The following is a 24535-nucleotide window of genomic DNA, read 5'->3' as shown; positions in this document are numbered from 1 at the left end:
ATTCTGAAGGAAATCAGCCCTAAGTGCTCACTGGAAGGACAGATCCTGAAGCTGAGGCTCCAAGACTTTGGCCACCTCATGAGAAGAGAAGACTACCTGGAAAAGACCCTGATGTTGGGAAAGATGGAGGGCGCAAGGAGAAGGGGACGACAGAGGACGAGATGGGACAGTGTTCTTGAAGCTACCAGCATGAGTTTGACCAAACTGCGGGAGGCAGTGGAAGACAGGAGGGCCTGGCGTGCTCTGGTCCAGGGGGTCACGAAGAGTCGGACACGACTAAACGACTAAACAACAATGACAATATAAGGGCTTGCGCGCATGGCTCGGGGGTTGCCCCCCCCATTGCAACGGCTTTAATAAAGATCATGCCTGCTAGCTGTTTTGCTTTTCAATATTCTCTGTTGGTCTCTGTTATTTTTTCCTACCGAAAGAGAACCTACAAAAGGACTCTATAGGGGCTCTTGGGTACCCCATAAGGGGAAAGGAACAGTGTTCTTTCTCATAACGCAGTAGTGCGCCTTTAGCTGCTCAACCGCTCACCACAGGCGGGTAGCAATTCTGGAAATATTGGAGGAGAACGACAGCATCCCGCATTTCTGTGCCCTTGACCACACGGCAGGGAGGGGCACTTCCATCTCTCCACCAAGCAGAGACACCATCTCCTCTCAAGTTTGCACGCCTGGCGGGAGATCTTCCTGGCAGATCTCATGCTGTCAGTCATGCTGTCCCTCGGCAGGAATTAAATGTTGGGGGAGAACCCGAGCTTCCTTCCCCCTGTCCTATTTATTCTCCTTCTGCCCTGTCAATCATCCGCTGCTGACCCAAAAGTGCAAAGTGAAGATGCTCGGCTAAGTTTTGCTGACGGAGGAGAGATGGTCGCTCCGTTCATCCGGAGATGCTGCTGTTTTCTTTCACTTGGGAAGAATCCTCAAATCTTAAGAGGTGGGATGAGACAAGATGGATGCAAGAGGACTGACCCGCCAAAGATGGATGGTTCCCTTGAGATTCCTGCCTTGAAGGGGGTAGGACTAGATGAGCCTCAGGAGTCCCAGTTCTACAATTCAATGATTCGTTGTGGAAAACAAGCCCTAGCTCAGCTAGGTATAATTGTCAATTATTATTCCTTATTATCATTATTTATTTTTATCCATTTCATTTACGAACCTCTTCCTACATCTCCAAGTATTCTGCAGTAGAACGTAAGAATCACACATATTAGAAACAATTCTGAATTCATCCAGATACCAACTGATATTTTATATATATCTCCTCTCCACTGAGAAAGATTTGATCTTGTTAAAAATGATCTTATTAGAAGGAGGTGGGATTAGACAAAATCGATGCGAGCAGATCGATCTGTCCAGGACAGCCTGGTTAGAGAGGACTGTATCCATTATTAGTCATACTCAGAGGAGACTAATCGAAATAAAAGGGGCATGGTTAATTTAGGCCCATTGATATCAAAGGGTCTACTCTGAGTAGAAGAATAATTTGAGAGGCAATCAGAATAGATGCACTCTGAGCACAGGTCACAGGTTCCCAACCATTTCTGCGGCCTACTGAGACCAGTGGTGTTAAGTTGTGGGCAAACATATCAGACGACACAGCGATTCTTCCAAAGCAGCTCTTTATCTGTAAGCTGGAACAGAACTGAACTGAGGAGCTCAGTCAGCCTGCTTATATAGAGCTCAAGAACAATGTAACTGTTGCAACTTTCTAAAACTATCCAATCACTGAACGTCACTTTCGATCCTTCATTTGCATAACTATCTACAGTATCTCCCTGCTGGCCCAGGGTGAGAACTTCAGTACATAACAGGTGGGGCAGAAGGCAGGGGAGACCCAGAATTGGGCAGAGCCAGAGGAAGTGAGGGGCAGAGACAAACCACTTGGGTTCCATCCTCCTCTTTCTGTTCCTTCTGCTCCCTGCTGACTTCTACAAGGGGGAAGACATGAGACTGAGGAGGAGGAGGAGGAAGATGACAGGACTGGGCAATATATCAATATATTGTGCAAAAACCGGTTTGAAGACCTTATCATGATATCAGGTTCACAATTTTTGACCTGGCAATATACAATGTGTGCGTTTGTGTGCTATGCAAAACCACGATGGAGCAGGGGAAAGCGTGGAGCTAGCCAATGACTCTACCTGACTCCATCCTTATTTCAGACATCGTGATAGAAGAAGAAGAAGAAGAGGAGGAGGAGGAGTTTGGATTTGATATCCCGCTTTATCACTACCCTAAGGGGTCTCAAAGTAGCTAACCTCCTCCTTTCCCTTCCTCCCCCACAACAAACACTCTGTGAGGTGAGTGGGGCTGAGAGACTTCAGAGAAGTGTGACTGGCCCAAGGTCACCCAGCAGCTGCATGTGGAGGAGCGGAGATGCGAACCCGGTTCCCCAGATTACGAGTCCACTGCTCTTAACCACTACACCACACTGGCTCCCAGAGCAATACAGTAGTACCTCGGGTTAAGAACCTGAAACTGTTCTTAACCTGAGGTAACACTTTAGCTAATGGGGCCTCCCGCTGCCACCGCACAATTTCTGTTCTCATCCTGAAGCAAAGTTCTTAACCTGAGGTAATATTTCTGGGTTGGCGGAGTCTGTAACCTAAAGCGTCTGTAAAGCGAGGTACCATTTTATATTGTGACGTTTAACTGCTGATACATCGCAGTGTTGAAAACCAGATCTCGCCCAGCCCCAATGACAGGAAGGGCACCTCCCTGCTCCCTGTCTGTAAGCAAGAAAGCAGGCAAGTGGGGGCTGGCAGAGGTCACTCATTCAAACACTGACCAGCCCCTGGGGGGCCACAGTCAGAGACGGGGTGACGCGGGGTGTCAAGCTTCACATATAGACTTCGACCTGAACCTAGGATTCTATATTTCATACAATTATGGGACTGTCATCCTGCTCCTTTGGGGGTCCTTTTTCCACCTTTGGGCCCCACCTGCACTCAACTCTCACCTGTGGCTCCTAGAAGCTGCCAGCAGGCGACAGCGGCCACAATCCTGGGAAAGGCTTTGACTGGCCGGCTGAACCAGGTGAGGGGAGCTGATGAGTCTCAAATCCTCAGTGAGTTAGGGGCTTTCTCTGCATGTGAAGATAGGCTCTGGTGGACTGAGCGGACGAGACCAGGAGTGGGTCCAAAGGTGAAGAAGGTGATTTCTGTTTCTGCTGTAGAGGGATGTGAGGGGCAGATGGGACTAATCTCCTATCTTCTAGAAGACATCTGAAGGCAGCCCTGTTTAGGGAAGCTTTTAATGTTTACTAGATTATTGTATTTTAATATTCGGTTGGAAGCCGCCCAGAGTGGCTGGGGAAACCCAGCCAGATGGGCGGGGTATAAATATATTATTATTATTATTATTATTATTATTATTATTATTATTATGTACTGAAGTTCTCGCCCTGGGCCAGCAGGGGGATACTGTAGATAGTTATGCAAATAAGGGATCAAAAGTGACATTCAGTGATTGGATAGTTACAGAAAGTTGTTACAGTTGCGTTGTACTGGAGCTCTATATAAGCAGGCTGACTGAACCCTTCAGTTCAGTTCTGTCCTGGCCTGTGAATAAACAAGAGCTGTTTGAAGAATCGCTGTGTTGTCTGATATGTTCACCCACAACTTAACAATTATTATTATTATCTAGGAGAAGGAAAACTCTGACCCTAAACTTCCGCTGCCTTGTGGGACATCTTTGGCAGAAGAAAAGGCTAAGAAGTAAAGCATGGGTAGGCAAACTAAGGCCCAGGGGCCAGATGCGGCCCAATCGCCTTCTCAATCCGGCCCACGGACAGTCTGGGAATCAGCATGATTTTACATGAGTAGAATGTGTCCTTTTATTTAAAATGCATCTCTGGGTTATTTGTGGGGCATAGGAATTCGTTCATCCCCCACACACAAAAATATAGTCTGGTCCCCACAAGGTCTGAGGGACATTGGACCAGCCCCCTGCTGAAAAGGTTTGCTGACCACTGGAGTAAAGCCTTCACAGTTCTGGAGTGGAGTCCCTAAGGCAGTTGGATGGCGCCTTGTACACCTCCTTCCAGCAACTCCTGCAGCCCAGCTGGTGCCAAATGTCTTGCTCTGCTTTCCTTTGGACCCCTCAGTGAGGCCAAGAGGGGGGTCTTGTCATCTGGGCAGCCCTGGACCGCCAGACACACTGCCCAGGCTTGCACCCCAAGGAGGTGACTTTGGTGCTGCAAATGCAGCAGTTGGGCTTCACCCCCGGAGGCACACTCCATTATCTCTCAGAACTGCAGAGTTAGAAGGACCATTTAGTCGAACCTCCCCAATGCACGAATCACAGCTAAGATGTTGCAAGACAAACATCCCTTTTGAAGTGTGGCTTGCAGCTACTGTTCAACAGTGGGGCAGATTCTCCGTCTCCAGATTCCTTGGGAGAAAGCAAGAGGAAGATATTCCACCAAAATTCAGCCTCCCGTTCGGCAGGAAAAAAAGCAACGACCATCTCAGAAATGGCAAGCAATCAAGATGATTTAAAAGGCTAATAGTTCAGCAGAAGGAGAGAGAGAGAGATGGAGAAATATGACCTGTTGAGTCAGCCCATCTTTCACTCTGGTGACTTTGCAGGGTGCTGTACAACTCGTCTATCTGCAGCTGTACAAAGCAGAGATGAAAGATGTTCAGGGTTCCCCACCCCCGCAAAACCACCTCCTCCTGCAAAACAGTTAACTCATATCGCACCACCTCCTTCTGTCTCAGGAAATCTAGTGTTTTTAGCCTGCAGGGAAGAAAATAAGAATCATAGTACTGTGATGTTGGAAGGGACCCTGGGGGTCATCTAGTCCAACCCGCTGCACTGCAGGAATCACAGCTGAAAAATTCTTGATGCCATCTGCTTAAAATCCTCCAGTGAAGGAAAGTCCACCACCTTTCCAAGGAAGTTGAAGATGGTTCTCCTATCTCCTCTCAGTCTCTTCTTTTCCAGGCTAAATGCCCCCAAGTCCCTCAGCTGTTCCTCATAAGGCTTGGTTTCCTGACCCTTGATCATCTTGGTCTCCCTCCTCTCCTCTCTAGAATAGCTAATGCAATTCTCAGCTGCATCCACAGAAGTCTAGTGTCCAGATCAAGGGAAGTCATAGTCCCGCTCTCTTCTGCCTTGGTCAGACCACACCTGGAGTCCTGTGACCAATTCTGGGCACCACAATTGAAGAAGAATGTTGACAAGCTGGAATGTGGGCAGAGGAGGGAGACCAAGATGATAAAGGGTCTGGAAACCAAGCCTGATGAAGAACAGTTGAAGGAGCTGGGGATGTTTAATAATAATAATAATAATAATAATAATTTATTTATACCCCACCCTCCCCAGCCGAAGCCGGGCTCAGAGCAGATAACAACAATAAAAGTAAAACAGTTTACCTAAAATCACAATCAATTAGTTAAAATTCATTCTAAAATCAATTCAGATTCAAATTAATGGCAACCATTGGGCTAGAGTTCTGTGAGGATTACCGAAGGAGCGGGTCAGACTGTGCCCTGGCCAAAGGCCTGGTGGAAAGATGTCAAGTCCCGCAGGGCCCTAGTCTCTTGTGACAGAGCGTTCCACCAAGTCGGGGCCAGTACTGAAAAGGCCCTGGCTCTGCTTGAGGCCAGCCTAACCTCTCTGTGGCCTGGGACCTCCAAGATGTTTTTGTTTGAAGACCGTAAGGTCCTCCGTGGGACATACCAGGAGAGGCGGTCCCGTAGGTACGAGGGTCCTAGGCTGTATAGGGCTTTAAAGGTTAAAACCAGCACCTTAAACCTGATCCTATACTCCACCGGGAGCCAGTGCAGCTGATAGAGCCCTGGGTGAATGTGATCCCGCAGCAAGGACCCCGTAAGGAGTCTCGCCGCGGCATTCTGCACCTGCTGGAGTTTCTGGGTCAGTCTCAAGGGCAGCCCCACATAGAGCAAGTTACAATAATCCAGTCTGGAGGTGACCGTCGCGTGGATCACAGTGGCCAGGTCAGGGTGAGAGATGTAAGGAGCCAACTGCTTAGCCAACTGTTTAACCATCTTCAAATATCTCAAGGGCTGTCACATAGAGGGTTAAGCAAACTTGTTTTCTTCTGCTCTGGAGGGTAGATCTCGAACCAATAGCTTCCAGTTACACGAAAACAGATTCCAACTAAACATCAGGAAGAACTTTGGCAAGAGCTGTTCAACAGTGGAATCATCTCCCTTGGGAAGTGGTGGCGTCTCCTTCCTTGGAGGTTTTTAAGCAGAGGTTGGATGGTCATCTGTCATGGACGCTTGAGCAGAGATTCCTGCATTGCAGGGGGTTGGACTAGATGACCCTTTGGGGGGGTACCTTTGTTGTAAACAAAAATCTGCCCTTTTCCCCTTATGGGGTATCCAAGAGCCCGTATAGAGTCCTTAAGTGGGTTCCCTATCAGTATGAGAAAATAGCAGAGGCCAACCAGAGAATATTGAGAAGCAAAGCAGCTCGTAAGCCTGATCTTTATTGATCTGTTGCAACAGGGTCTCCCCTCACACAAAGGAAAGGAGGAGGAACCCAGAACAAAGGTGTGCCTACACTTATATAGACATTTTAAATTCCCTGCCCTGGAGCTCCAGACCACCCCTCCATACATCATACATACATCACAGAAGGGGTGTAACCCAAGACCACCACCCCCCGATACATCATACCTACATCACAGAAAGGCGGTCTACAGCAGAAATCTGAGTGCGTTGTTTATCTCGTCTGACAGGTTACCTATTAATGCTCACTTGATTGGATACCCTGGGGAGCCTGGCCAGTCTTTTGTAATGATAAATACTTAGTTCCTGGGCCATGTCACAGGCTCACACCCTATTCATATCTTAAATGTGCCCTTAAGACAGGATTTGTGAAGGAAAAGATAATGGGGAGGCTTTTCCATTTTCCTTTGACCTTGCAGAGAAAACATTTGGTCAGTTAGGGAATCAAAAATGGTTTCAGGTCGGTCTTCCTGTGCATGCTTGGTTGGTACATTTATGAACATTTATTACATATCTAAGACTTTACAATTCTACAATTCTGTGATTCCACATCTTCCAGATTGTCAACATCCTTCTTAAATTGTAGTGCCCAGAATTGGTCACAGTATTCCCGGTATGGTCTGACCAAGGCAGAAGAGAGTGTGACTATTATTTTCCTTGCTCTGTTGAAGCATCCTAGAATAGCGTTAGCTTTTTTTTTTGCTGCTGCATCACACGGTTGTCCAATGTTCATCTTGTGGTCCAACAAGACCCCTAGGTCCTTTTCACATGTATTACTGGCAAGCCAGGTGTTCTCCGTCCAATATTTTTGCGCCCGGTTATTCCTGCCTAAGTGCAGAACCTTGTTTGCCACTATAAAAATTAATTTTGTTTGCTTTGGTTCAGTTCTCCAGTCTGTTCCATAATAAGCCTTTGATTTGGGAGGGGGGGTGTTGGTCGTCGTCTGACTTCTCCCCCTTCCTGGTTTTAAAAAACAGGAGAGCATTTTTTCCCATGTATCCAAAGCTGAAGACGTGGGCAGAACTGGGCTGCAAGGAGAAGGTTCGGAATCCATCAGCTCATTGCAGCTCATTACATTTGCCTGTGGGGTGATCAATATTTTTGGGCAAGGGACATTTGGCAATTATGATTCATTTTATAAAAAACCACCGCTTTTTAAAGTGGTGGTTATTATCATAATTGGTTTTTGGTTTTATGGAGGGAGCTGCTGTTTGGGGCCAGCTGAGAATAAAACAAGATTTTGCAATTTCAACAACCCCCATAAAAGGAGCACGGATCCCTTCAAACAGACCCATTGGAGGGGCGTATGCAGCTCAGTTAGAGTAGACCTATTTCAAAGACTGCACCTAAGTTATTAACGTCGATCCGTTTACCGTATTTATATCCTGCCTTCCTCTCTAAGGAGATCAAGGGGGCTCACAGAGCTTTCCCCTCTCCTTGTTTCATCCCCACAACAATCTTCTGAGGTAGGTTGGACTGAGGTTGAACCACAGAATTGTAGAGTCGGAAGGGACCCCGAGGGGCCATCTAGTCTGACCCTCTGCAATGCAGGAATAGTGAGCTTCATGGCCAAGTGGGCATTTGAACCCTCGTCTCCCAGGTCTTGGTCAGACACTCAAACCACGCTGCCCCCCAATTTCAAGGGGTCTACTCTGGGTAGGACTAAGATTTGGATGCAACCCACAGTCATTGATGGACAGGAATGTCACAAAAGATGGCAGCACTAGCTGCTGCTTGTCCACGTGACCTCAAGGCAAGCTGGTATAGTGGTCAGAGTGCCAGACGAGGACATGGGAGACCCGGGTTCGAATCCTGGGTGACCTTGGGTCAATCACTGTCCCCAAATCCTACTCAGAGTTAGACCCAGTGAAATGAATGAACCTAAGCTAAGTCATGCCTATTAACTTCCATAGTGTCTACTCTGAGTAGGATTAGCATTGAATACCAACCCTGGCTTGGATCTGATTTGAATGGGGGTGGGGGGAGGACAGTGTGAAAATGCCAAAAAACAAAAAGAACAAATGTGATTAAATTTCTTTATTTTGCTGGCAAGGTTTTGACTTATTCCGCACAGCTGGCAGAGACCATCTCTTCACCCCTCCGATTTCCCACGCCGTTTTTTTTAAAGCCTCTGTAAATCTAAAAGCGGGGGAAATAGATTACCTGATTACCTCTGCACAGCTGTTGCGGAGTTTCTGGAAGACCTGCTATCTTTCTCTCGCAGTTCTTTCAAAATGGGAAAAAACTGATTAAAGGAAAAGGGAGGGGGAAATTCACAGAATCGTAGAGTTGGAAGGGACCCCAATGGTCATCTAGTCCAACCCCCTGAGATTCTTGCCCCTCTGTTCTAAAAACTGCTCAAACTTCCACGTGGAGAGAAAATGTGAGAAGAAGAAAGCAGTGATGGTTGGTCAAATGATGTGGGAATAAACTGCAGAGCCAGACCAGGTGTGTCCCTCCCAACTTCTCTGCCTGCCTCTCTCTTTGGCCACGCCCCTCTCCTTAGGCCACGCCCCTAGGGAATCCCTGACAGACAGACATCTAACTTTCAGAAAGTTCTTCCCAAAACCCCAGTGTCCTTCCTTTCTTGCCATTTGGATCCATTGGTCCAGGCCCTCCCCTGTGGAGCAGCAGAAAGCAAGCTGGGCCCATGCCTCCATGTGACAGCCCCTCAGCTGTACTTTTTAATAATAATAATAATAATTTTATTTATACCCTGCCCTTCCCGGTTCAGAAAACCGGGCTCAGGGCGGCTAACAACAAATTTAAAACACTTCATTGATGCAACAAAAAACAGCATAAAATACAGTATAAAACGTGAATAACAATAAATTCAGAATTCAAAAATCAATTTAGGGGGGAAATCCATCCAACAAACATTAGATGATCCCCAGGGCTAGCTGGCTAAATATATATTCTTTATTGAAAGATGAAAACCACACAATTACAAGTGCACAGAGTAAGATAAGACACAAAAAAGGAAGGGAGAAATGTAAGGAAATAGTACCTGTGTAGAAAATTAAACAGAACAACAACAAAATGTGACTTAATCTCAGGCTTGTAGGTTCGAGTTGTTGTAAGAATTCTAAGGTCTCAAATATAGAATAAATATTCATAAATGCACACATATCTAAATACCTGTATATAAACCATGTGTCTGAAATAGTACAGGAGAGCCATTGTGACTCTCCCAGGGACCTCCAATATTCCTCTGCAGGAAGGGAGGCAAATGGGGAAAGTCTTCCCATTGTCTTTTTGCTTACAAATCCTGTTTTAAGGGCATATTTTTGTACGGATAGGGTGAGGCTGTTACCTGGACTCAGGAACCATCACAAACTATCACAACAGAATGGCCAGGCTGCCCAGGTAATGCAATCAGTGACCATTATCAGGTATCCTGGCAGACAAGATTTCTGCTGTAGATCGCCTCCGATGATGTATGTGTGATGGTCTTTGGCTAAGGGGGTTGGGCAACGTCAAAAGTCTTTAAAGTTTCCTGCACACTTTTGTTCAGGGTCTCTCCCTCCTTGCCTTCCACTGGATCCTGCCTCCATCCAGTCTTCTCTGACCGATCATGGACTTAGGGGACTCAGAGTCACATGGGGAGCTGGGCAGCAAAAGCCAAACCCCAGTTTTTACATCAGAGTCCCACATTGGGTGGAAGATTCCTGCATTGCAGGGGCTGGACTACATGACCCCTGTTCTCCCTCCCAACTCTACAAGTCTGTGATTCTGTGAAAAAACGATATACTGGTACATTACCAAATAAAAATAAAAATGTTATTGTAGTTAACCAGACTATAACCTAATACAGAATTTATAAAAATGAATTCCAAATATTGTCGAACTTGTCCCTGGCAAGTTTACATTTCTGTGCAACTTGTTCATGTGTAGCAAGTTTGTACATATCTTCAATCCAACCGTTGAAGGTAGATGCGTTTTAATTTTTCCAGTTCATCAATACCTGTCTTTTTGCTGTAATAAGAGTGTGGAGAGTCCGTTCATATTGTCCCCTTGTTAGGTTTCATATATTGGGTATATAATTCAAATCTTTTCCTCTGCAAATGTAAGATTGTTCCGTAGAGCTGTTGATCGTCTCTCTTACCATCTGCCAGAAATTTTTTGATGTGGGAGATTGTACAAATGTCTGCTTGGGCTCCTTGATCACTGCAGATGGTGACAGCAATCACGAAATTAAAAGACGACTGCTCCTTGGGAGAAAGGTGATGGCAAACCTAGACAGCATCTTAAAATGCAGAGACATCACCTTGCCAGCAAAGGTCCGTATAGTTAAAGCTATGTTTTCCCTGTAGAGATGTATGGAAGTGAGAGCTGGACCATAAAGAAGGCTGATCATTGAAGAATTGATGCTTTTGAATTCTGGTGCTGGAGGAGACTCTTGAGAGTCCCATGGACTGCAAGAAGATCAAACCTCTCCATTCTGAAGGAAATCAGCCCTGAGTGCTCACTGGAAGGACAGATCCTGAAGCTGAGGCTCCAAGACTTTGGCCACCTGATGAGAAGAGAAGACTCCCTGGAAAAGACCCTGATGTTGGGAAAGATGGAGGGCACAAGGAGAAGGGGACGATGGAGGACGAGATGGTTGGACAGTGTTCTCAAAGCTACCAGCATAAGTTTGACCAAACTGCGGGAGGCAGTGGAAGATAGAAGTGCCTGGCGTGCTCTGGTCCAGGGGGTCACGAAGAGGCGGACACGACTAAACAACAACAACAATCTCTGTCATATCTCCAGCAGCTCGATGTCTTAGAATACTCCTTTCATAAACAAGCATAATGGAGTCCAGTAAAGTTCTAAATATTTTGTTGTTGTTGTTGTATGAGTCTTGATTTGAGGTCCAGACACTTGCAACAGCTGAGCAACCGGAGTGCCCCCTCTCCCCAGACTTTCACAAGCCCATTTTATAACCCCATCTATGTGGGGAGATGGGACATCTTGACTGCAGGGTCCTGCAACGGGAAAGGACCCTTTGCACATGCTCAGAGGTTCCCTCCTCACCATATCACCCGCTGCAGGCCAGAGGCTGTGCTCAGAATAGATTCTGGGTCTGCATGGGGTAGTGAGCCTTCAAATTAAGATGTTTCCATACCAAATCAATAAGCACCAAAGAGGCCAGAAGATGTTATTTTGGGAATGTACTATTTTACTATTGTCATAGGACTAAAGCTTTTTAAACTCTCCGATTCCTTTCTCTTTTATAGGAGTCCGGACTTAAATAGATAACAGTTTGTGAGATGTTTTATCGATCCCTTGTTGAGGGGAAAGAGACAATCTTTCTTCCAAAGGGGAGACAATTATCCTTTATATAAAGTGTTAGTTGACTCTCATGCAGGGATTTCACCTTCTATTCCACCACCTTTAAAAACTGCACTGTTACAAACTGCCTGAAAGGCAGTACCCACAGCCGCACCAGTTGGATTTCTGCCTCTTGCACAGTTGCTGGGAGTTCAGTTAGGGAGAGAGAAATGGCTCTGCCAACAGTGATGCCATTGGCTCTCCTCCATAAACTCCCATAAGACCCCAGACAACATGGCCATTTGTTGGCATCCATCTGTCTCGAGAGACAATAGAAGTGACCTCCCCAAGTCACAAGCGCGGGCAGCGTGTCTGGAGGTCCTGGACTGCCCAGACGACAAGACCCCCCTCTCAGCCTCACTGAGGGGGTCCAAAGAAAAGCAGAGCAAAATGTTTGGCACCAGCTTGGCTGCAGGAGTTGCCGGAAGGAGGCTTGCAAGGCGCCACCCAAGTGCCTTAGGGACTCCACTCTGGATTTGTTTAGGGCTTACTCCTGAGCCTTTTTTCCTCCTGAAGATATCCTGCAAGGCAGCGGAGTTTAGGATCAGAGTTTCCTTCTCCTGAATGGGCAGGTGGACCGGCCCCTCTACACCTCAGGCAGAAACCGCTTTCTTGACTCTTGGACCCGTGCCACCCGATTCATCTTTGCATGCAGCCTGTCTTCGCATGCAGAGAAAGCCCCTAACTTGCAGAGGGGTTGCTCCCCTCAGCTGGTTCAGCCGGCCAGCCAAAACCGTTCCCAGGATTGTGGCTGCTGTCGTCTGCTGGCAGCTTCTAGGAGCCGCAGGTGAGAGTGGAGTGCAGGTGGGGCCCAAAGAAGAGGAAGAGGAAGAAGAAGAAGAAGAAGAGTTTGGATTTGCTATCCCGCTTTATCACTACTAAGGAGTCTCAAAGCAGCTAACATTCTCCTTTCCCTTCCTCCCCCACAGCAAACACTCTGTGAGGTGAGTGAGGCTGAGAGACTTCAGAGAAGTGTGACCAGCCCAAGGTCACCCAGCAGCTGCAGGTGGAGGAGCGGAGACACGAACCCGGTTCACCAGTCTACAGTTCTTAACTACTACACCACACTGGCTGTAGTGTAGTAGAAAACAACCCCAGAAGGAGCACATATGACGCCCACGAGAGGTGCTACCCCTCCCCATGCAAGATAAAAGCACAAAATAGGTAAGAAAACAAGAACAACAGCAAAAACATATCCAGTAACGCCACCTTCTATGAAAGATAGTTAATTATCCATTTATTAGCCGCCAAGCAATTGTCATGGCCAGTTATGGAGAAAGCGCGACTCTGCTGTCTCATAAAGCACAGCGGACGAAGGTTTTCGAAATGAGAGATGTGGATAAATGAGCTAATACGAGACGAACGAGGAACGCGCTTGTCTCAGAAGCCTCATCCTTCAAGTGGCACCTCTATTATTTATTGGAAGGCAAACTGTCTGGTTTTGTTTTGCTAAATAGGGCTTTCGGTTTGATACAGTGGCATAGCGTGGTGGAGCGGGGGCTGTGGCCTTGGGCACAATATTTGGAGGGGGAAACAACCAGGCGCCCCATGCGGGGATCCCCACCACGGCAAAGGCAGCTGAGCAGAGCAGCTTGTCAGGTGCTGCCACCGCTGCCAAGGTGCGTCCTGGCAGGACCTATCCCCGCCTACCTGCCGCCAAGGGTCTCTGCTCCCCAGAGCCCAGCCTGGCCTCACTGCCCTGGTGCCGTCAGGGACAGGGAACAGGGGAATTGTTCCCTCTTTGCTCAGTGCCCTGTGCTCCCAGATGGCAGCAGGAGCAGCCCAGGCCCATGGTGAGTGGGCACGGATCGAGGGAGGTGGGCAAGGGGCGACCCTGGCTGACCCGGCCCCATGTTCCTCTCTGTGGCTGTTGTGGGCATTTACCTGCCAAGGGCTCCCCCCTGTGCAAGCCGGCTGGTGGCACAACACAACCTTGCTTGGCTGTGGGGTTGGTGGGTCACCTCGGCAGCACTGGTGGCTTGCCTGCCCTGGGCACCTGCAACCCACGCTACACCACTGGTTTGGTATAAACTTTTTCCTCTGTCAACTGAATTTGCAAAAATTAGAACATGCTGCGAGCTTAGGGGAAAAGGCCAATTTGGGTCCCTGTTTCAAACAAAATGATTTTTATCCCAAGCCTGGGGGCCGCAGTCTTTTCTCGGTGAGTTTCTGGGGGCCGCATGGCAGTGGTGGGTGGGGCTGGAAGGAAAAGTGGGTGGGGCCAATTGTCAGGAGTTCAGCCTACACTCGAGTAGGACCCTGGCAGAGACACATGCCCGACTGGCATGTTCCCTCCCTCCTGGTCTTTCGTTCGGGAGCTTCAAAAGCTTTCTTCAGCCCGAACATCCCAGCGACTGATGCCAAGAGACACCGGCACACTTAGGGATCCGCAGAGTTTGCGCATCATGCGTGATAGACCTCAGCAACTCAGCATTTTGGCTAATCTACTTTATTCACATATAAACACACACAGAGCACGGCAACATGGCTCCCTCTCTGTCTAACATCACACAGCAAAGAGAGAAAAAACAAAGGACAATAGTCCCACTTCATGGAACACAGCAACACAAACATCCTGTCTCCGTCACTTCCCACTCTGTGGAGTCAAAACGTACACCGTCATGTGATAGACAACAATCCCATGACTGCAACCATGGAGCAGGAATTCTAACACCAATTTGGCCTTCGTCCTCTCTAGATCCCCTGGCAGGAACCTCTCTGCATCCTGCAAGCAAGAGGCATGATCCGGGTTCAAGGACGCATGTCTCAGCCAGGCAAAAACACCTGAGGAAGGTGGGAAGGGGTTGTGGCCTGAAGAGGCTTCCAAGAGCCAGGCCTGTGGGCTTCTGGGCTAGCATTACCCTTCGCTCTCTTAGTTCCATGCATCTAATTTCTAGGGGAAGTTTTTCTTTAAAAGCTCTCAGCTCTCATTGGCTCGGACTGGGCCATTTCTTTTCCTACATTTTTATTAAATTCTACTTTTATTTGTATTCCAACATGCTGCTCACTTTTTTGCGGGTCCCTCGGGGCTGAGTAGCAAACCTGTGGCTCTTATTTCATTTGTAAATGTGACAAAAAACAGGAAGGGGGCGGGTTATTAAAGAGATAAAATAAAAACCTTTATGAATAATGCTAACAGAAAACCTCACATGGTTGTTAAAAAATGCTGCCCTGGGGCCCTTTGGGAGGAAGAGTTGGTTATAGATTTAATACATGAACTATTGTTCTTCAGTGACCCTTATCTTCCTGCCTTCGGAACGCCAGCAGATCCGTTTCTGTGAGGGAAAGGGCAGCCATCCGTTCGGCTGGGGCTTACACTCTTGCACAGTCATCAGCCGGTTTTTAAGATTTTTTTTTTAAGGGGGGGACAGGAATTAAGGTTTAGAAAGCAAAAATACAAGTAAGAGGTGGCTGTAGCGGCAGCGCCCCCCTTAGAAAAGAAAATATTTAAAAAGGAGAAAGGAGGGGGGAATGTGTTTTTAAGGAGAAGAAGAAAAGATTTATTTTATTATTATTATTTTAAGAAAGGGTGGGAGGGAATTGGGATTTAAAAAGTAAAAATATGAGTAAAAGGTGGCTGCAACAGCAGTGCCCCCCTTAAAAAGGAAAATATTTTTAAAAAGAGGAAAATGGGGGATCAGCCTGTTGTAGTTCTAGAAAGAATCACTGAATTGTCATGCTGAAAGGGGTCCCCAAGGGTCATCTAGTCCAACCGCTGCAATGCAGGAATCTCAGCTAAAGCATCCATGACAGATGGCCGCCCAACCTCTGCTTTAAAATCTTCAAGGAAGGAGAGTTCACAGCCTCCCAAGGGAGACCGTTCACTGTTGAAAAGCTCTGTCAGAAAGTTATTCCTGATGTTTAGTCAGAATTTTCTTTCTTGTAACTTGAAAGTCACGGGTTCAAGTCCTACCCTCCAGAGCAGGAGGAAACAAGCTTGCTCCATCTTCCATGTGACAGCCCTTGAGATATCTGAAGATGGCTATCTTCCCTGATTTGGGGTTGCCTTCTGAGATTTGCACCATACACTTAAAGCACATCCGAAGAATCCTGGGAAGCGTAGTTTGCAAAGGCTTCTGGGCGCTGCAGCAGAGGGCAGGGGGAAACTACCATTCCCAAGATTCTTTGCAGGAAGGCGCACACTTTCAGCGTTAGGTGCGTGGATCTGCCGAGGGAAAGGAAATGCTTCTCTTTTTTTAATCCTTTATTATTTTATTCACATAATATACATTCTTTACAACAAACAACTCCAAAATAAACAGACAACTCCAAAATAAAATCATATGTAACAAAACCATAAGTCTTATGTTTTTGAAGGGTCGGTGTGGAGTGAACAAGAAGAGAACAGGGATCCAGGAGGCTTTGATGGAGAATGAGAGTTGCTGTAATTAGATATCACTGTAATTAGAAACTACCTGTTTGGGAAGGTCACACTTCAGCCTTGATCTCACAGTGCTAATTGTCCCTAGTAATTGGTTTGGGGAGACTCTGCAAAGTCCCAACCACTGCTGGCAAAGCGAGCAAATTAACGTAGAAAACTTAATTAATCCTTAACGAGTTTTTATTTAGCCATCAACTGTTAAAGGGAGAGTTTCAACGCACTCTTGTTCATTGTAAATCGGACTGGCAAACATTATCCATTCCAAGGTCTACAACCCGTTCCGGGCAACTTGGGGGCGGGGCCAGAAGCAAGAGTGGGCGGGGCCACAAATGCAAATTGTTTGCTTTTGGACAGTAGGCTGAGCCCCCCTCTAGCCAGGCAAGGAAGAGGCATTGCAAGGGTCCAAGGACACAATACCAGCCAGACCAAAAACCTCAAGGAAGGAAGCTGTGAGGCAGGGCTGGTGGGGGCGTGGCCTGGGAAAGAGTGGGTGTGGCCTGGGAGGAGTGGGTGTGGCTAGAGAAAGGGTGTGGCCTGAGGACCAGGTGGAGATGGAGTTTTGGAACTGATAAGACAAAAAGGGAAGCAGGTCTCATTCTGTACCTGGTCCTTGAGTAGCAAAGTGGTTCGACTGAGACCTAGGAGACCAGGGTTCAAATCCATACCCTCCAATATTTCTCCAATGAAAATAGAGATGTCTATTATTATTATTATTATTATTATTATTATTATTATTATTATACCCTGCCCATCTGACTGGGTTGCCCCAGCCACTCTGGGCAGCTTCCAACATATATAACAACATAACAAAACAAAACATTAAACATTAATAAACTTCCCTATACTTAGTTCCTTGGTTCAAGGGTCACATAACTCCATACTCTTCAACATTTATCCAAGGAACATAGGGACGTCCTAAGGAAAAGCGGGAAATTCTGGGATCAAATCAGAAGGCAGGACAGCTTCTGTATATCAGGGACTGTCCCTGGAAAATGGAGAAACTTGGAGGGTCTGCAGATCCCACCCCACCCTTTAGCCTTGAGGTTCACTGGGTGATATTGGGCCAGCACCCCCCTCTTTTCCAGTATAGGAACAGAAGAAGCTGCCATATACCCAGTCAAACCAGTGTTAGAAACTCAGATATACAAATGGCTCCTTAAACCAAGGTTGCAGTTGCCAAAGCAGAATGTCTCGTTGCCATTCTGGGGCAAGATGGCTCTAATGTCTTATTTTCCAAATGATCGACTGACTCTGATTGATTCTCCGTTAAGGATCTGGCTGGTTCAGAGGACAACCTTGAGCTGGGTTAAGAGCTTTGAGAACATAAAATAAGGAAAGTCACTTGATCCAGGGACAATCCACATAGATATTGGGCTATTTGACCTGCTTTTCTTAATGGTGACAATATATGGACCATTCATAATGTAGGAATATTCTTCCCAACTGTGAGCAGGGCAGTTGAATGGGGTAAGTGAAGACAAGTGACAACAATTCGCTATAACGTTGTTCACTGCTCCTGCTCAGGCTACACAGAAAAAGCATTTTGGTTCCTGAAATTCACTCTCATTGTGCAGATAAAATATAACGGATAGAATTCTACAGGATGCGGTGTTAGTGTGTGAAAACAGTCCAGGTCCAAGGATCCCCAGGCATGCGCCTCCAGATGGTGGAGATGTCAGGCGACATCCTGGCACCCATGCATCTTCACTTGGTCGCCAGAGGCCGATAGCCAGGTGCTGAGAGCCAGTGTGGTGTAGTGGTTAAGAGCGGTAGTCTCATAATCTGGTGAACCGGGTTCGTGTCTCCGCTCCTCCACATGCAGCTGCTGGGTGACCTTGGGCTAGTCACACTTCTTTGAAATCTCTCAGCCTCACTCACCTCACAGAGTGTTTGTTGTGGGGGAGGAAGGGAAAGGAGAATGTTAGCCGCTTTGAGACTCCTTCGGGTAGTGATAAAGCGGGATATCAAATCCAAACTCTTCTTCTTCTTCTTCTTCTTCTTCAAAATGTACCTAGAGCCTGGCTAATTTTGACGACTCAGACCAATGGCCTATCTAGCTCACAGTGTTAGAAACTCAGATATATGAGCTAATTGCCAAATGGAACCTTAAGCCTGGGTTATGGTTGCCACAGCAGGCTCTTTCAGCCTGATGCAGGAGCCTCTTCTGAAGTCCTTAACCGGAGGAAATCGGCATCCGACAGCTCATGAGCCTGTACAAAACTAAAAAACCACAGCAGAACTGCCAAGAACCCAGAAGAAGAAGAGTTTGGATTTGATTTCCCGCTTTATCACTACCCTAAGGAGCCTCAAAGCGGCTCACAACCTCCTTTCCCTTCCTCCTCCACAACAAACACTCTGTGAGACTTCAAAGAAGTGTGACTAGCCCAAGGTCACCCAGCAGCTGCATGTGGAGGAACGGGGAATCGAACCCGGTTCACCAGATTATGGGTCTACCGCTCCTAACCACTACACCACACAGAGTGTTGATCCCAGTGCCAGATTTATGTATAGGCTAAGTAGACTGAAGCCTAGGGCCTCTAAATCTAGGGGGCCTCGCCAGCCCTCCCGCTCCCCAATGCCACAGTCTCCCCTCTCCCAAAATTGTAAACCCAATACTTCATGCAAGGGCAGGGCAACTCAGGCTCAGCAACTATTAGGTCTAGCCAGTGGGGCACAATTTGAAGCAGTGGGGTGCAACTTGAAATTTTTTTTTTGTAGGGCCCCAGTTCACAGCCAAAGTCTGCAAAATCTTATAGATATAAATAAAATCCATCTAGATTGCCCTGGTGCAGGGACCCCCTTAGGAGTGGCCCACGGGGCCCAATTTGGCTCATTTGTTCCAACTGCCTTAAGGTCAGCCCTGATAAGACTGTGCAGGGGTTGGACTGACAAGCCCTGCACCTTCTAGGTCCCTGGTGTCAGAGTACAGACTCAATGACTTGTTATGGAAATAAAGAGGGGGCACTTATTGGAAATCAGTTTGTCACCTCTTCCTTCCCAAACCTCGAGACAATGAGCCCAGCCACCTTTTATTCACAGTTGCATAGGCACTACACTACAGCGTGGCCATAAACTTGTATGTTCAACCGCTGAAATATACACCCAATATGTAGCAATGGAGATTTATGTTACTGCTTTATGAATGAACACTGTGTTTTATGAATGGACTCTGTATTTTGTGAATTACCTAAGAGCCACCAGTAGGGAGTTCTAGAATCTGATAGCTAACAAATTGGGTACTACCAAACAGCGAGCCCTATTGCTGAAAGCAGGTAACCAGCAGGGAATGCTTCAGCTCAGCCTTTGCACTGTTGACTGAACACCCACTGCTGTGCAGATAATGGAGAAAGCTCATAAATTGTATCCCTTCTGGCATCCTGGCCAACTCTATTACGCTGGTGTAAACCCTGGTGCACCAGAAGCACAGAATAGCAGCAAATAAAATCCGCTCATACGTCAGCAACTGATAAGATTTATCAACCAGTTCTTCCAAAGTATTCCTAATTTATAAAGCTCCAAAATACAGGCCAAAAGAGAGCAGTTCTGGGAAGAGCAAAGCATACAATGGGCACCACCAGTGAAAAGGCCTTGCTCCATGTAACTCCTGCCCTGTCATTTGATAGCGTGCCCACTTGCCCTCCTTCTTGACATGGAATGCTCTCTATTGGAGTCTCCAGGTCCAGTACAAAGACCATAAGAAGGGAGAGCAGGGACCTTGAAGTTCCCAACAGCTGTTAAGCAAGCAAGCAAGCACACAGGTCACCTTTGTCACAGTCAGGACGCCTGCACCCAATCTTGTTTTCATATAATCTTGTTTTTCCTCAGTAACCAAAATTATGTTATCAACATATACAAGCAGAAAAGTTGTTTTCCTTCATTTGCAAGGAATCGTACAAAACAAAGTGGCACTAATAAAGAAAAGTTCCAGGGTGGCAACAGAAAGCAAACTAAAAATGCTTTTGCAGTTCATCAAAACTATCCAGCAATATCAAGTTATAGGAAAACTGGTGATATTAACAGTAATCCTTCTAGTTGGTTAATTGGTTCGGCAACTTCCATGCACATGACGTGTGATGCTAATTATTTCCCCCAAGAGTTAAATGATAACTAATCAGAGGCAGCTACAGGAGAGGTATGAGATTCATGTTAGGTTCAGATGCCTTGTCAATCCCAGCAGGTATATAAGAGGATGGCCCGGCCTGCAGCCTGGCCAGCATGGAAGACATGTGCTGATAGTACGCAGATCTGAAAGGGCCACAAAGGGTAATCCACCCAAAAGGTATGCTGAAGAGTTTGCTAAAACAGTCAAAGCAGATACAACTGTTGTTAGTAACTCAGAGAAGGTTTGGGAACCTTTAAGCTTCAAAGAGGTGCAAAGTTTAACTTCAGAGGATGCTGAGCCGTGGTTAAATGCCATGAAGGCTGAACGTGATTCCTTAGAGAGGAACAAGACATGAGAATGAGTTCCAGGCCTGCCCAGGCAGAGCCGTCTTTCCTATTGGGCTTACAGGCGCGTTGCACCAGGGCGAGGCATCTCAGGGGCGCCCCAGCGAGTGGGGGAGCTGCGCGGCTTTGCCAGTGGCCTCCCCTTTCCCTGCACACCTGCCAGCTGTGCCCTGTCAACCATATGGCTTCCTTCCCAAGCCTCCGCGGGAGGAGAGCAATGCCCGCAGAGGCTTGGGAAAAGGTCAACAACTCTGGGAAACGGGGCGGGAGCAGAGAGATCTTCGCACTGTGGCGCCGGATATGCTTTAGACGGCCCTGTGCCTAGGCCACAAAAGGTTTACAAAGTTCAGTTATTGCAAAAGTTTTTCATTGTTAATTTTATGCATTTTTAAAAACCACCATGGTATTTAACAATACAGTGGTACCTCGGGATGCGAACAGGATCCGTTCCGGAGCCCGGTTCACATCCCGAACAGAACGTAAGACGCGACAGCTCGTCTGCGCACGTGTGGGTCGCGTTTTGCAGCTTCTGTGCATGCGCGTGACGTCATTTTGAGCGTCTGTGCAAGTGGCGAAACCCGGAAGTAACGTACTCCGTTACTTCTGGGTTGCCACGGAGGGTAACTTGAAAACGCTCAACCTGAAGCACATTTAACCCTAGGTATGACTGTATCATCTTATGTCCTTTAGAGGAGAAATTGTGAATTGTAGAATTTTAAATACCTGTCACCATCCTTGGCTTCACTTAATTTTGTTTATACCACTCTTTCATTTTCTTCTAGTTGTGAGGGTGGGGGAGGGGCCTCACAAGTGGAGTAGCCCAGGGCCGCTCTTCATCTAAATCCGGCCCTGGTTGATGCCACCTAGACCCCAAGGTTCTGCAGATCAGCGCTGCAAAATCCAAGGAGACATTTCAAAAGCTCTCCGTGCTAGAAAAAAGATGTGGTTTTATCCTTTCTGGGCTTGGTTTTTTTGTTTTAAGAAATGCATTCCAAGACGCTTGTTTGAGCCTCTCTGAAAGTCCCATCTTCCCGGGAACAGTGATCTCCTTAAGACTTTCTGCAAGCACTCTCTTGAAAACATCCCTCTCCCCCAGCTCCCTGAAATGAAGTCTGGGGCTTAGATTTTTGAATTCTGGTCACACGCACATCGATGCATGACTGAGGGAAAGCGGCGGAGAGTGATAATAACAGGAGGGTTTAGCTCTGGTTACTAAAAAGAGAGCTCTCGAAAACGGTCTGGCTTTCGCAAGTCTCATTCAATACCTATAGACACCAAAAGGCTTTTCGCTGCCAGGATTAATGCCACGACAATAGAGATCTCTGGAATCCGTAATGGAGCCAGGGCGGGCAGGGAGCCGGTGCCCCCACAATCCTGCCGCATTAACCCCCCTGAATCTGCCGAAGAGATTTGGCTGGCTGGCTGGCTGTGGGCACGCAGGCTGCAATATCCCGGGTGAGTGGGTGGGTGGGTGACGGACGTTTGGCGCATTGGCACAGCCCATCACTCCGTGCCAGCGCTGCCGCTGGGCACCACCTGTTGTCACACGCCCAGTGCGCATAGGTAGGGACGTGGGTCTGATGGCGGAGAGGGAGGGGGTATCTGTGTGGGCGTGGGCGTTTTTCAATTGCAAAAAGTCCTAGGTTTTTTGGGGGGGGGATTTAACCCCTGTGCAACTGTCTTTTCTGAGGCTCAGCACTCAGTTTGCATGCACAATGTCCCGGGAGCATTGCTTGGCGTGCCCAGGATTGGGGGCAGGAGAACGAGGCCTCTTTTGACCTAAGAGGACCCCCGCAGCTGGGTCAGGCCGAAGGGGGCCCAGCATCCTGTCCTCCCAGCAGTTGCCCAAAATGGGAAATCCTACAAACATGATCAGAGGGCAACAGCCTTCTCCAGTTCTGGTTCACCTGCATTCTAAGCTAGACTGGCTCTCTCCATGGAGGCTCCATTCAGGAATCGGGTAAGAAGCGGGGAAGCGTCTGGCTGCTAAATTGATAACGCCAAAGAGGGTTCCTCCAAACCAGGACTGTAGCTGGTGGGGCCACCCTGCCTGGGTGTGTGTGTGCAACTGTGAGTAGGGGGTGCCAAACTGGGTCTTTGACCCGGGTGAAATAAAGCCTAGTTTCGCCCCTGATCTAAGTCCAGCATCCTGTTTTCTTGTTGGACAACCAGACCCATCCAAACAGGACCTGAGTGCAACTGAAAACTCTCCCCAACAGCAGGAACTCAGAGTTGATGCCTCAGATTCTAAGGCAGCCAGCAGGACTAGTAGCTAGCGACAGACCCCTCCCCTCCACAGATTTGTCTAATGCCAGACGAATGGATTTTAAAGCTAATGGACTCTGTGGAGCTGGCAAAATGAGCAGCAAAAGTAAGAAATCAGCATGACAGACTGTTCATGGAGGGACGGAAGTCCTTTTTGGAATATCTGAAAAAATATCATAACCAGGTGGATTTGTGAGCAGAATTTGAAATATGAGCAGCGCTAGAAGATTGATAATATCTGAAAGGCAATTTGTCTTAGAATGAAGTATGCAAATGGGATGGGATTAAGAACAGCAAGGAGGGAAATATGGGAAGTCAAGTCTTAAAGAGAAACACATAACAAATTTGGAATCTGGAATTTATAGGTAAAGATTTTAAAAATTGGGCAAAAAACCAAGGATTTGTCTAATGTTTTTTCAAAGTCGGGCGGGCCGAAGGGGGGCCATCTAATCCAGCGTCCTGCTCTCACAATGGCTGACTGGATGCCCCCCAAAAGAAGGCTCCCAGTGGGACTGGACCACAAGAGGAGCAATTCTGCCCACTTGCCGCTTGGGCAAGCACTCGTTCACCAGCCAGTCCTACCCCGCAGGGTTGTTGTGTAGGCAGAAGCAGAGATTGTCAGAAGGAAGACGAGACCAAAGAATATTATTTACAGTATATGATAAAGGTAAAGGAAAAGGTAAAGGACCATTAGGTCCAGTCGCGAACGACTCTGGGGCTGCTGCGCTCGTCTCGCTTTATTGGCCGAGGGAGCCGGCTTACAGCTTCCAGGTCATGTGGCCAACATGACCAAGCCGCTTCTGGCAAACCAGAGCAGCGCACAGAAACGCCATTTACCTTCCCACCGGAGCGGTACCTATTTATCTACTTGCACTTGACGTGCTTTCGAACTGCTAGGTTTGCAGGAGCAGGGACCGAGCAACGGGAGTGCACCCCGTCGTGGGGATTCGAACCGCTGACCTTCTGATCGGCAAGCCCTAGGCTCTGTGGTTTAGACCACAGCGCCACCCACGTCCCACAGTATATGATAGCCATCTTCAAATATCTCAAGGGCTGTCACATGGAAGAGGGAGCCAGCTTGTTTTCTCCTGCTCTGGAGGGTAGGACTCGAACCCATGGCTTCAAGTTACAAGAAAGGAGATTCTGACTAAACATTTGGAAAAACTTTCTGACAGTAAGAGCTGTTCCACAGTGGGCGGCTGTGGACTCTCCCTCCTCTCTTTTAAGCAGAGGTTGGATGGCCATCTGTCACTGAGATTCCTGCAGTGCAGGGGATGGACTGGATGACCCTCGGGGTCCCTTCCAACTCTATAATTCTTTGATTCTATTATTCATTTAAAAAAGAAACAAGAAACCAGACCAGTCCTTATTCCTGGCGGTGGAGTCAATGTTTCAATGTACTTGCAGGAATCTGGCTCGGAAAAGAGAGAGGGGCAACAGTGACTGACATTGAATTGCACTGTGCAAAAAAACCTTCCGTGCGTTTTGACGTCTGCTTTGGAGGAGCGGTGAGGAAATCCGAGTTGCCCGGCTTTTCCAAAGCGCTACAAGGAAATTGTAAAATTAGCAAGAGGCGGCTTCTCTTTCTGTCTCTCTCTTTCTTTCATTACTGATAAAGCTAAATGGAGTCAGGCTATTCA

Source organism: Podarcis raffonei, chromosome 18 (assembly GCF_027172205.1).
Source record: "Podarcis raffonei isolate rPodRaf1 chromosome 18, rPodRaf1.pri, whole genome shotgun sequence".
NCBI lineage: Eukaryota > Metazoa > Chordata > Lepidosauria > Squamata > Lacertidae > Podarcis > Podarcis raffonei.
The sequence above is the reverse complement of the archived record's forward strand: the minus strand, read 5'-3'. Positions refer to the sequence as shown.